Below are 13,267 nucleotides of genomic sequence, written 5' to 3'. Positions count from 1 at the left end.
GCGAGCTCATTGGCAGTTTTTTTGAGCCAGGTCAGAGCTTGGTCCACCTAGTCCAATACCGGCAGCACAGACTGGCAGCCTCACTCCCAGGAGTTTTTCCAGCCCTACCAGCAGATGCTGGGGCCTAAACCCAGAACCCACTGCATGCAAAATGTGGGGAGGGGAGGGGAGGGGTACCACTAAACCATCTCCAACCCATCTTACAACTTGCTTAGAAATAGAGATGCATTTGATCTGTTTATTTAAATGGGCTTACTTATTGACATAGTTAAATGGCAAATCCTCCAAAAATTCATTGAATAGTTTGGAGTTTTTGTTGGTGCAAAATAGATAAAAATGCATGCCATCTCATTTTCAAATAAACCAATCTTGATTTTGTGAAGTGGAGTACAGGCACTGACTGCAAAAAGCACATACAGAACAGGAGTTCAGGAAATGGATGTTGCTGGACTTCCGCTCACATCAGACAGAGCCAGCATTGTCAAGGGTGATAGGAACGGTAGTTCTGCAATATTTGCAGAGTCCCAGATTCTCTGCCTACCTGTCCCTGGTGTGGAGACGGAAGAAGAGAGATCACCTTTGTAGGTCTTTTCAGCCAGGAAAAAAAATAGCGAGGAGGAGGAAATACAAAGCTTGCATTCTCAGGTAGGAGCTGATGCCCTGAAGCATTTCTACTTCTGCAGATCCCCACACGCTGTTCTGCCTCTGGGGAGGTCCCCCCATCTCCGGTAGCCCCACTGCAGGGAGCATACTTAGTGGACAACAAGAGCCAGCAAGTGGGGAGGAAGGTAGTCAGCGTTTCTTCCCCTGTTCCCCACGGCAAAAGTTTCATCTCCTTCGGGAAAGATGAGTGGTCACAGAGGAGAGAGACCAGTGGTGAAAGCTTTGCAAGCACCCCACTCAAATATTCAATACCCCAAGGGCCCTCCGTTCGGATGAATCCAGTGTTTGGGGAAAAGTCCTGAAAGCCTGTCTTTTTCTCACATCCACACACCTCTGAAAGGAAGGGCAAGCTTAGGGTTTTCCCCCAAATGGGGTGTGCGTGCGCGCGCGCGTGTGTGTGCATGGTTGAGGCCATTTTTGTCCCATCATGCCCAGGAATCATGTCAAGACTGCTGCACCATGGAAGATGCAGAATGTTGACCAGACTGTAAATTATGCGTTGTGGGTGTACCTGCGGATGGGGAGCGAGGGAGAGCTTAAGAACAAAGAAATGAACTGTGCTAATGGAACTTCCTGCCCTCAAAAGGCACAGTGCTCCTTTCTCCTCCCACGGAGAATTTGGTTAGGTGGGTGCCAGCAACACCACCATCCTTCCCCTCCCAGACTTAGCGGAGGATTTCAAGAACCCGTTCGTAAGTGGCTATATACTGTGAGATAAATGCCTCCATGTCCCCTGGAAGCTGCTCTCCCTCTGGGATATTGCGCATTTATAGTCTGGCACTGTTCCACTTTTACAAGGTACTCCCAATAGTCCTAAGGAAGGAGAGTGAATTTTTCAGGAGCAAGCTCCAAAATAGCTGCATATCCTTGCAAACAGGGTGGCTGGAACATTTGTGGAGGCATCTAAACCTGCAGAAGTTGTAGGGATGGTCATGTGTCTTTTTTCTTTCCTCTGTTAAGCAGAGGACAACCCTCTAGATATGATGGCCTACATTCCCCATCAGCCTTAGCCAGCATAGCCAATGGCAAGAGCTGAGGGTTGTAATCCAACAGAATCTGGAGGGCCACATTTTCCCACCCCTGCTATGGAGCTCAGAGAGGGGAGAGGAAAAAGGAATTGCAAACACCATCATCCCAGGATGGACTCGATGTTCTATACAATCTCATCATTTTCCATTCCACTTTGATAAGCCAAAACTTCCAATGTGCCCAAAGTTCTAAACCCCCAACTTGCTGGAACTCTACAAGCTCTTCTTGGGGTCAGTCTGCACACCCCATTTCTCACAAATGAAATGTCTGTTTGGGAAGGGGATGGAAGACTAGAAAGGTATATAATTCTGAGCTGTTAACCGAACCAAACCGAACCGAACCGAACCGAACCAGACAAGACCAAGACCAAGACCAAGACCAAGACCAAGACCAAGACCAAGACCAAGCCTCAATGGGATTTTCAAGGAAAGCAAAGGATATTGTGAACAAATAAGAGTGGACCCAGACAGGAGCTGTCCATAAGAAGTAGGCCCCAAACTGAGCCTTCTCCAGCCCTACCTGGGCAGCTGGGAAAGCTGCAAAGTCTTCCGAACAAGAGCAAAAGCAGCTGCCTAGCAAGGGAGTCACCTGCACTGCTCAAAGATTAGACCTCTTCTCCAGGCGGCTGTGCTCAGCTTGCGCATTTGCAACCTGCTGTGAGTAGTTATTGCTTTTCCACCAGCACAAGCCATCTCCCCGATAGTAATAGTGTGTGTGTGTATATATATATATATGCGCATGCTAAAAGGGATTAGAGAAGGGACCTTCATTTGCTTGATTTTCAAGGGCCTCCCTATCTTCCCCAAGCAGTCCTGGCTCCTTGCGACTCCTTCAAAGAGACCCTCTCCAGGAAGTCCAAGGCGTCCCTTTCCTCTTGCCTTATCGGTGTCCCTCAGCCTGTCTCATTTGCCTAATGGCAGCTTGGTATCTGACACAAGACACATGGTGCACCTGCAGCCGACGGCCACGGGTGAGCTCTCCAAAAGAAACTTTCTGTGTTCCTTCTACTTGTTAGTTCCGAGCGCCAGAAATCATCTGACATCCTTGTGCCGGCATCTCTGGATTTAACCTGAGACAAGTGCAGTTCACCCCCAATTATGCGCTTGCTTTTTTTGCTTATTTATTTACATTGCAATTTATATCCTGCCTTGTTCCTACAAAGGGCTCAAGGCAGCTTGCATCATTCGCCTCCTCCATCTTCTCCCCACAACAACAGCCCGGTGAGGTAGGTTGGGCTGAGAGTCTGTGACTGGCCCAGAGTCACCCAGTGGGCTCCATGGCTGAGTGGGGACTCGAACCCGGATCTCCTGAGTCCCAGTCCCATGCCATTAACCACTACACCACACTGCCTCTCAACCAATTATGTGCTGGTTTGCCTTATGCGAGGGAGGGTGGTTGCGTCATTCATCCAGAAACTTAGGTCTTGACAGGGAAGGACTGGAGGCTCAGGACCACAGAGGCTCATTTCCCTAACAGGCCAGGAATCTGCACATCACCATTTGAGGAATGGCAGCCCTGGGTGGAAGTGAGGGGTGCAGAAAACCTGCACCTGGAATTATCCAGGTTAGGGGAATCAACGGCTATGAGAGCTTTGGAAACTAGCCAGTCAAGCCAAGTGGCTGCAGCCCTGGAAATGCTACCAACCCATTTCATTGGTGGTTATTCCTGAGTAATATGCATAGCATTGCACCATTATTTTAAATGCTTGACTGCAAAAGTTACCCTAGGCCAGTGATGGTGAACCCTTAAAGACCGAGTGTCCAAACTGCAACCCAAAACCCACTTATTTATCGCAAAGTGGCCACACTGCAATAAAACCTGAAAACTGAGGTTTTCGTTCAGAAAAAACAACTCAGCAAGGCTAAGCAGACATAGCTACATCCTTGGCAGCACGCAGACCGGCCATGCAAAAGCTCGGACGAGCGGCGGCTCAGAGGCTCGTGATGTCATTTCCTGGCGCCATTTCCTTTCCAAGCATGCGCATGGCCCCTATGTGCGCTGTTATCCGATGCTCGGCTGCTGGGGTGACTTGGCCTGCCTACTGACAGAGAGGGCTCTGCGTGCCTGCTGCAGCACACGTGCCATTGGTTCGCCACCACTGCCCTAGCGAATCTCCCAGCAGATCTTTAATAGGCAGGCAAGTGAGTCCTGCAGTCAAATATTGCGATACCAATGCAGCCCTGCCCGTCTCTTCCACTCCCCAACAGCAGTGCATTGGATTCTCATTTGCCACAGAGCACGCTCATGTTCATGAGCTGGTATCAAGGCTCCCCCCGTGCTCAAGAAAGATTTTTTTCTGCATGAGTTTTTGTCCAGCTGGAAACCTCAGACTCAGACCTCGAGCCTGCTGACTTGAGAGTAAGAGTTTATAAAAACTCCAGATGACAAGATCATTCTTGTTCCTGCTCACCGGTTTTAGATCTGTGTATGCTCCAGTGTGTGCTGACAGTTTATGTTTGTGGGTATATACTTTTTCATCATGCATATTGAAGGTTTTAGTCTTTGTAAACTGCCTGGAGAGCTGCAGCTTTTGGGAAGTATGGAAATACCATAAAGCTAGAGTTCCCCCTTTTCTCACAGGAGGGACTGCCCCCCTTTGTCTGCAGGGGCCATGTCTGTCTGTCTGTCTGTCTTTCTAAAGGCTTTGTGTATATGTAACCGATTCAACCGATCGCTTGGCCAACAGCACAATTCCGTACACATTGTTGTTCAGGAGCAAGGGTCACTGTCTTCCGCAGGGGCTTAGTGCCTAGTAAGCATGTTTAGAATGGCAATGTAAAAGATGCAATTCACTTGCTTGGAATTAAATCTCATTAGGTTAATCAGGGCTAGACCTTTTCTATACAAGGCATTCGTGCATTCGCCATTGTTTGCTCACAGTTGTTTACCATTTCTTCAGACGATGTCACGGCCCTCTGGGTTCAACTTCTGCCTTTCAAACAGCATTTTGAAAATGTCTTTTATGAGCAGTGGAAATGTGGTATGATTTAAAGAAAGTGAAAGGAGACTATTTACACTGGTGTACGTGTAGTATTTGGACTATACCACAGTGCCACCTAGAGGTCATGCCACAGAAAAACAGCAAAGGAGATGCTTTTTGTGTGGCACTTGGATCTCAGTTCCGTGACACCAGAAATAGGCACACATTTCTCAGACACACATTGCTGAGAAACAGTAAATTACTGTTACTAGAGTTTTCTATTACTCTAGTAACAGTAATAGAAAAACTGTTACTCCAGGAATGCTCTCACACAGTCGCACCCCACTCATGGGTTAATTTTCATCAACACCATGATAGGGCGGAAAGGGCTACTCCCCCACCCCCCAGTAAGCTATGCTTCCAAGTTTGAAAAATGAAAACACATGTATCCATTTCTGTTATTTTGAAGACAAGACCACAATAAAAATACGCTAAGTGCATTTAAACATTTATCAGTTGAGTTTTTAGGTGGATTGGACCAGAAGTGGCCAAGTTGCCATCTCCCAGATACCGTAACCTACAACTCCCATCTATTCTGGCCTAGGTAACCCATGGTGAGGGATCGGAAGGTCAGAAGAAGCTCAACTCTGTAGACAATTCATAGAAAAACCTTCCCAACCCAGTGCCCTCAAGATGCCTTGGGCTACCACTCTTATCAGTCCCAGCCAGAACTGTCAATGCCCGGGGACGATGGGAACTGAGGGCAAAAGTATCCAGAGGGCATGAGGTTGGGAGATGTCATTGGGATAGTGTCCTGCAACAGCCGGGGTTGGACTAGATGGCCTCCATGGTCCCTTCCAACTCTACTATTCTATGATTCCATGAACGTCTTCTCCAGGGAGTCTGCTTTTCTTGGACCAAACGGTGGACCCAAGGGGGCAGGTGGGTAGAGCTGCCATAGCCCCCTTTGGTCAAGGCAGACCCAGATTCAAGTTGATCCTCAGCCATAAAACTTACCAGGTCACAGCATAATCCATTAGGTGGGGCTTATTCCCCAGAAAGCAGAACGATAGGATTGCTACCTTCATTGTGCTCACCTGCCCAGAGAAGTTGTGGGCTCTCCCTCACTGGAGCCATTCAAGAAGAACCTGGGCAGCCATCCGAATGGGATGGTGTGACCTGGTGTCCTGCAACAGCAGGGGTTGGACTTGGTGGCCTTCACGGCCCCTTCCAGCTCTTCCATTCTACGATTCTATGCTGACATGCAATTTCTCACCAAAGGAGCCTAACATTCCAGAGGTCATATCCCAAATTCCAGCTGCTGAGGGGTTTTGTCCCCTCATCCTGCTCCTGCGTCTCCCACCGGGACATCAGGATGACAACTACAGAAAGCAGGACTCTGGACTTGATGGACCTCGGATCCGATCCAGCTGTTTTCTTGCGTTTTTCTGAACCCAGAAGCTACTGGGAAGTGCTGCCTTGGTTTGCATGCACAGCCAACACGCATCCCCAGAAATAAATTAGAAACACTTACGCATCTATCGCTGTATCTGCTTTGGACAGGCCTATTCAGCGGCGTCGGCTTCACACATTTACATGGGCACTGTATTAATCTTCACTCCTGGTGGTGGAGCTCTGGTGCCCCCTGCTGCTTGCTGTGCTCAGAAATGCCTTTGCAGGCCACACCACTGCACCAGAAGTGGGAAAAGCAACCTCTGGATTTTGGCTGGATTTCAGTCCAGATGTGTGAACAGGTTTCCCTTTGGTGGGGACGACAAATTACAAAGAACTGCTAGGAGAGGCTGCAAGGAAGGCTTCAGCAAATCCGAGACTTGTTGATGAAGATCTTGCCCATCGCCTTTTTGGTTATTGCTGTTCAGAAATACAGTGGGAGATGACTGCAAAAGAAAAAGAAACCAAACACCTTGTTACGAGATGAGGAATGCATGGCTCAGAAAGACTGCAAGTGAGAAGGATCTTGGAATTGAAGATCGCAGGCTGAATATACAACAAGGTGGGGCTACAAAAAGGGTACATGGCTTTCAGGCTGCATGAATCGATCCTAAGATGAAGTTACCCACCCGCCTCCCCACCAAGCCTCCCATATCTTTGGCTTCTTCCCCACACCACTTGGCACCCCGTTGCTCTGCTCTTCTTCCTGCCTGTGGGCTTTGTTCCTTCAGCCCCACCACCCTCAACCAGCAGAAAATCTCCCACACCCCCAAAGTTCTCTGCCATTTCTCCCTTGCTGCCCTCCATGAACCTTCCCAATGCCCGTGTGCTGCCCCCTCTCTTGCTTCCTTCACACCCCCTCCAAAAAAGCAGCTTTTCTGGAACATGTTTGCCATAACCTCCTAACCTCAGTTACCCTGCTGAGAAAACGTCAGTGCTTCCCTACTGCCCATCTCTGCAGTGAAGCTGAGATTGGATTTGGGGACTCAAGACCAGCAGGCTAAATGACCACCAAGGTGATGGGGACACGGGTCAAAAGGCCTGACTGTAGCCCTTCAACGACCACAGGTATGCCAGAATCCAACAAGGCTCACGGCCCAACAAAGCCAGTGCTCCTTGTTCTTTTCAAAATCGTTGTATGCTTGGGAGCAGCTGAGCAGGCATTCCTGTACAATAATAGAGACACTCATTCTTTCATTTATTCTTTAAAAATCCTTCCCCCTCCCACACACATGAACAACGAAACAGTGCTTATTTCCCAGTAAATGTATTTAGCATCAGGACAGAGGAGGCAAATTCCATTTTATTCCTGTAATGATGCCGGTGCTATCATTTAAGTAAGTTTGGCAGGTGATACTGCACACGCTCAGAGCATTTCTGTTGCTTTTGTCAGGTTTGGCAAATGGGATGTTGTTGGCTTTGCTTTTGCTCTGCTGTATCCAGCACACAGAAGATGCCGTGAGGGGAATCGATGGCAGTGGGGGAGGGGAAGAGATGCATGGCTCATCGTCTCCCAAACATGGGAGAGTGGAAGACCAGGATCTAAAGTTACCATCCAACCGGCTTCATGGTGTCCCTTCTTCTTCCGCCTCTTGTGCTCAATCTCGGAAGGAAAGCCAAAGGGAGGGATCCCTCAGGAAGTAAGAGCATCGTTGTGGGCAATGACATGGCATGTGGAAGCTGAGTGCAGGGAGTTCATGCTGAATCCAGGAGTAGCCAGGAAGCCCATGTGGGACCTTCAGAGTGATCAAGGAGAAGAGGAGGAGAAGGATGGTGAGAAGGGACCAAGATGAGCTAGAGAAGACACTGGCCATAGCCAAGGTGAATGATCACCAGAATGAGAAACAGACCTCCTCCCAAGTGGGCAGAGAGGAAGGACTTACTGTGATGTTGTAAACGGAGATATGGCCGAACTTGGTCCTGAATTGAGCATGAGAAATAAAGGAGAGAAAGAAGTTTTAAAAATTGATATTAAAAAACAATCACTAAGTAGTTAAGTATGTCAATTACAAAATCTGATATAAATGCCCAAGAGGCTTCCCCAATCAGCAAATCATTTTAAAAGAAAGAGAAGTAGTTAATTGCTTTTAACAGGAGCGGTTAGGGAAAACGGTCAATGGCAGAGTCCATCTTGGAAGAGGTAGCCCTCATATCTCATGCTTATGGAAAGCCTCTTCTCTGATTCCTGCCATGGTGAACATCACCATGTAGCACAGGTGGGTGACCGGTACCTGCTTAGAAAAGGATGCCTTTTCTAAGAAAAGGGGAGGGAGAAACCCAAAAGAAGCATTCTCCTTTCTTCCTCACACAGGACAGAAAACTGCTTTCCAACGGGCGGCATAGCATGCTGCATGGGAGAAAGAATGCATCCCCACCCCACCTCAGGACTGTTACGGCCTGAAACCAATTCATTGGTTGAGCCAGTCTAACTCTTTGATTACCTAACGTGGGCTTCCTTACGTACATGGCGTACCTTGTTGTCACGATGGCTTTGTCAATGTATCTTTCTGGAGGGATTAATGCATGCACACTGCTTCCTTTTCCAGGGTCGCAATAAGAGGGCAGGCCACGGTCTTAATGAGTCTGCAGTCTAAACTGTAACACAAATCAGCAAGAAATGGGAAAGGACAACTCAGTGTTGTCCCGTGTGCTTTGGCTTACCTTTTGAAGGAAACCAGTAGAAGCATCACTGGGCGCTTTCTGCAAACCAGTCAGCCAAGTCCTCTTCCAGGCCATTTCATCCACTCCATCACCTCTGTTGCTTTTTCCTGTTTCTTTCTTTTCTGTTTCCTGTTTCTTTCGCAACCGTGAGAGTGCATTTTGTGACCACCCATCACGCACAACGCTCATTGCTCTGTTGCGTCTGTACCCATACTGTGCTTTGCCCCTTTAGTTCCCTCCAGCACCGCAGAAGAACGTACATCTGCGAACACTGGGATTCCCATGAGTCTGACTCCCTCCCACTTCCCAGAGATACCGTTTGGCAACAGCCCTGTTGGTGCCTGGCAGCTGAGTTTGCTCCCGAAGAAAGTGATAATGAAAGTTTAGGGACAGTATGACTAGGATTTCTCAAAACAAGACTGCAATGGAGTCAAATTGGCTCAGGTGTTAAGAATCCAATCCACCATTTGTGCCACACACTGATCTTCCCAATTTGTGTGACTTGCATGGATCACTTTCTTTAGTATTGTTATTCTTGCTGCTATTATTCTGCATACACAAATTTATGGGTGGATTTGTTTCATTCGTATGTATGAAGCAAACATAAACATGTTTTATGCTTCATATTTCATTAAAAAATTGAAAAATACAAAGCACTGGCCCAAATGGCAGATTTACCCCATAGGCTAAAGCATGAAAACACACTTTTTTGAAGGAATTTGCATATATTTGAAGGGATATAGTTTTTCAGGGGAGTGCGAATTTGTGCAAGTTTGCACAAAACCTGATTCTTTCCTTGAGCAGACAATAGAACAGAAGGGAGCTGAAAAGCAGTACAATATAGGCAAAACTTAATCTATATTTTCCACCCACCCCAAGTGGGGTCACCTTCAACACACCACTTGGCTTTGAAAACTTACATGCACCCCACAAAAGCTTCTTGGCATAGTCAAATTCAGCACTGCAATGCGAAGGGTTCAGATTCTGTAACAGTTCAAAGCAAAGCAAGCCGTTCTCTCCCCTCTGCACCCCACACATTTACTGGATATTTTGGAGTGGCTTTTAGTAATTGGCAGCATTCAGAGAGCCCGGGACCCCCCAGTTGCTTGAGCTGCACCCCCCTCTTGGGAATCCAAGCAAGCCCGGTAGAAGTTACAGCACTCGAGTCCTTGCTAAGGACTCGGTAAGGACACGCATGGCTCTCCTGCTCTCATTTAAACGCCAGCTCGCCGTGGGGGGCCCTGGGCCTGGTTTATCAGCATTTCCCCGTCTTCCTTTCTGACTGCATTCCCTTTTGATAAGGCGGCTGCCTGTGATGGATCAGAGGAAATGCTGCTATTTGAATAAGTCACAAAAGGAGGCATGTTGGGCAGGCGGTGGAATTCAAAGTTTTGCGGCCGATTGCTGAGTTCAGCTCTGGAATAAGAGGAGAGATGTCGGCTTGGTCGAATACCTGGGCAGCTGGGGATATTGCTCAAGCTGGTCTCCTTCAGCGTTTTGACTCCACTTCCCATTGTCCCCATCTGGCAGCTAATGAGAGCTGCAGGCAACATCAGGAAAGGGCAGTGTTTGGTGTGGCTGCAATGCATAAAGGATGAGGCAGGAAAGGATTCCTTGCACAGAGATTCACCCCACCCCCATGCTAGCATGATGAGAAATTCGGGGGCTCAAACCTGCTCAGAGCTGCTCACTCTGAGCTGGAAAAATCATCTGGGTTGTTTGTAGCAACTGGAATCTCATTCTGGAGTCAGCTTGTCCTCAGCAGTCATACCCCACCCCTTCCTTCTCTCTTGCCTCACCTACCCGGTCATTTCAGGCCCGTTGGTTACTAGGGAGGGAGAAGAAAGGGAAGGTTTTTGCCTGCTCCTCCACCTGTCTTGGTCATGGCATACTCTGATTGATTGATGTATAATTCCTTTGCATGATGCCCAACAGCCGAGGCTTTCTGGATGGTTAACCAAAGTTAAAAATGCACAAACAAGGGGGGGAAAGCAACAAACGGGGGTGACATGTAGTAGCTGCCCAATCAGTGAGTCCCACCATCCACCAGTGCCCCCAAACTCCCTTTTTTTCTTTGAAAAACTTGTGGTCTGTGAAGGCCACGGAAGCTCCCAGGGATCCAAGTGTAGTTTGTTGCAAGGCGCGTTTGACCTATTGGGTGCTCCAGCGCTGCTGCAGCTCCCGTTAAGAAAGAGGTTTTATTACTGTTTTCACTGGCCTTAAGGGCCACAGCTCTCAGAAGAGGTTTGCAGAGGGGGTGGCTCCTGACCCTCCCGCAGGCAGGTAGGCAGCCTGCCCAGACCTAAATCCAGGTGTATTTCCCCAGGAAACAGAGCTGCCCCAACTTCTCCTGCAGCATTGGGTAGCTTCTTGAGAAAGTATTTCTTCCCAGAGGCTTAACTGAGCCCAGTCCACTGTGGAGCATCCCAGGAGACATTAGAACTGGGTGACAGCTTTCCTTTCTTTCATTACCTGTCCCAATGGCAGGAAGGGAGTTGAGGGGAACAGGTAGAAATCTCCCTTGGCTTGCTTGCACTGCATCACCTGGAGTGCCAAGTCACCCCAGGTGAGCATCTGGAGAAGGTAAGACTGAAGGCTGGCCCAGATGCTCATTCCCCAGGGGATTTACTGCCTCTGAGGAATTCCTTTTCAGTTTTTCTCCTCAGCAGAAAAACCTCTTAAGTCCATCAGCTGTTCCTGTCCTTTTCTTTCAACGCCCCCCTCCGCCGCACCACCACCATTTTTTTAAACTACTGTGGAGCCATTTCAGGAGGGGTAATTTGAAAACTATCAGGAAAATGGAGAGAGAATGGGGCTATTTATCTGCTAATACAGTAGTTGGGGGATGTCTGCTTAATTGCATTTGGAACAAACCGCAATGCTTTCCCCATCTGAATGCAAAGATGCCAACTCAAGCCTGTGTGTTTGTAATAGATTCCCAGGAAAATCTAGTGTGGGAAGGGGTAAAGTTGCTTAAATAGGCCATTTGTTTACAATATAATTAGAAAAAGGTAGTTATTCTGGCTGGTGGTAGAAACTAATATTTGAGAATTGGGTCAGTCGGGGAAAAATTGAATGGAGAGTCGTAAACGTGGGCAGAAGCACAAGCTGTGGAAGAGGGAGTGTTCTAAGGGGGGGGGAAGATGTGCAAAGGGGGGCTGAGAAGTTGCACTTATGCATCTCAACACTGCCCATGCAAAGCTTTTGTTCTGCTTATTCGAGTGAACACCATATGTGGAATTTCCTGGAAGATGCGGTCAGCTGTGAGGGTTTGGAGAACAAGCCCCCTTACTCAGAATCCTCCCCGGATATGAAAGTGACCCAGATTCCAGAATTCAGAGTAAGACTAGAAAGTATCCAGACAAATCCTAGACATGCTGGGGAAATTCCCAGTAAGGGCCTGGAACCTTCCATAGGTCTGGTGAGAATCCAAGGAAAGCTCCCTCTACAATGACCCTCCTTGGAGCTTTTGTGGAAGCTCACAAAATTTTGCATCAGTGCTGGATAAGGAGGGTGCATATTTACGAGAACTCTGTCTACTTTTTGTTCTACTTATGACTCTGGTTTATTTGCCGCTTAGATCATTTCTGAGCCACAGTCGACTGCCCTACCTTCTACTTCCCCATATTTTTCTCTCCATTACTCATTTCTCCCTGTGGCTGCCGCCACTCTCTATCTTTTTCTCATATATTGATTTCACAGGCTACATGCAAGCCGAGTACACATACAGTACATACCTGCACTTCCTCAGGAAGGAACAATAGCATCTGGCTACAGGAGAGCTTGACAGTTCCCGTAAAAGAAATTTATCATACTTCAAGGGGGGAAAAAATTGTTATTGTGTGGCCAGAAAGCAGAACTACCAGAGAGAAGACTAAAACTCTTTCTGCTCCCTGCAGAAGCAAAGTGAGGAATGAAGGGAAGGCTTGGGAGAAACAAGCACATTGGAACAACTTGGTTTTTAGATTGCTAGGCCTCTAAAAGCAAAGAAAGTGCCCTCCTAAGAGAGAGGGAGATGTACCCTCCAGACCTACCAGTGAGCTTCTTGGATGCTGGGAGCTCCAAGGTGAATGTTCTGGAGATGTTCCACAGCTCTCTTGCACCACCAACATGGGGAGAAAAGTTTGCCTTGTCTGGAGCTGGCAGAGTTTGTTTGGCATCAATCTTAGAGAAATGTCCTATGGAAGAGAAAAAAGAAAGGGAGGGAGGAAAGGGGAATGGAGAGATACTTAAGTACATGAAGCCACAGAAAAGACTCCTTTTCTGGTAACCATCCATATTTTTTTTAGAACAGACTCCTAGAGAAGGTCTTTGCTGAGGAACCCAGCTGTATGGGCAGTTTCCCACAGGAGGAAAAGATCCTCCCCGTTTCAAACCATTTAGGGCCTCCTAGGTCAAAAATGTGGTTCTTGTTATGTGCCATCAAGTGGCCTCCAAATTATGGTGACCCCATGAATGAAAACCCTCCAAAATGTTTTCTTCACAACAGCCCCGCTTAGCTATGGCTGAATGTATGGCCGCGGCTTCCTTTGTGGAGTCCGT

At 47.9% G+C, this 13,267-nt stretch overlaps 1 long non-coding RNA gene across 1 annotated transcript; it reads right to left on the bottom strand.

The window, feature by feature from the left end:
• Nucleotides 1-6,261: 6,261 nt before the first annotated feature.
• On the bottom strand, nucleotides 6,262-12,883 carry LOC123028400. Its single transcript, XR_006415674.1, has 5 exons — nucleotides 12,760-12,883; nucleotides 8,538-8,659; nucleotides 7,948-7,984; nucleotides 7,617-7,800; nucleotides 6,262-6,510 (listed from the first exon to the last, which is right to left on the bottom strand). It is a non-coding gene; the product is annotated as an uncharacterized LOC123028400 (long non-coding RNA).
• Nucleotides 12,884-13,267: the final 384 nt, after the last annotated feature.

The sequence above is a fragment of the Varanus komodoensis genome, unplaced genomic scaffold (assembly GCF_004798865.1).
Source record: "Varanus komodoensis strain SLA01 unplaced genomic scaffold, ASM479886v1 scaffold36, whole genome shotgun sequence".
NCBI lineage: Eukaryota > Metazoa > Chordata > Lepidosauria > Squamata > Varanidae > Varanus > Varanus komodoensis.
This window is presented reverse-complemented; position numbering and strand designations above follow the sequence as displayed.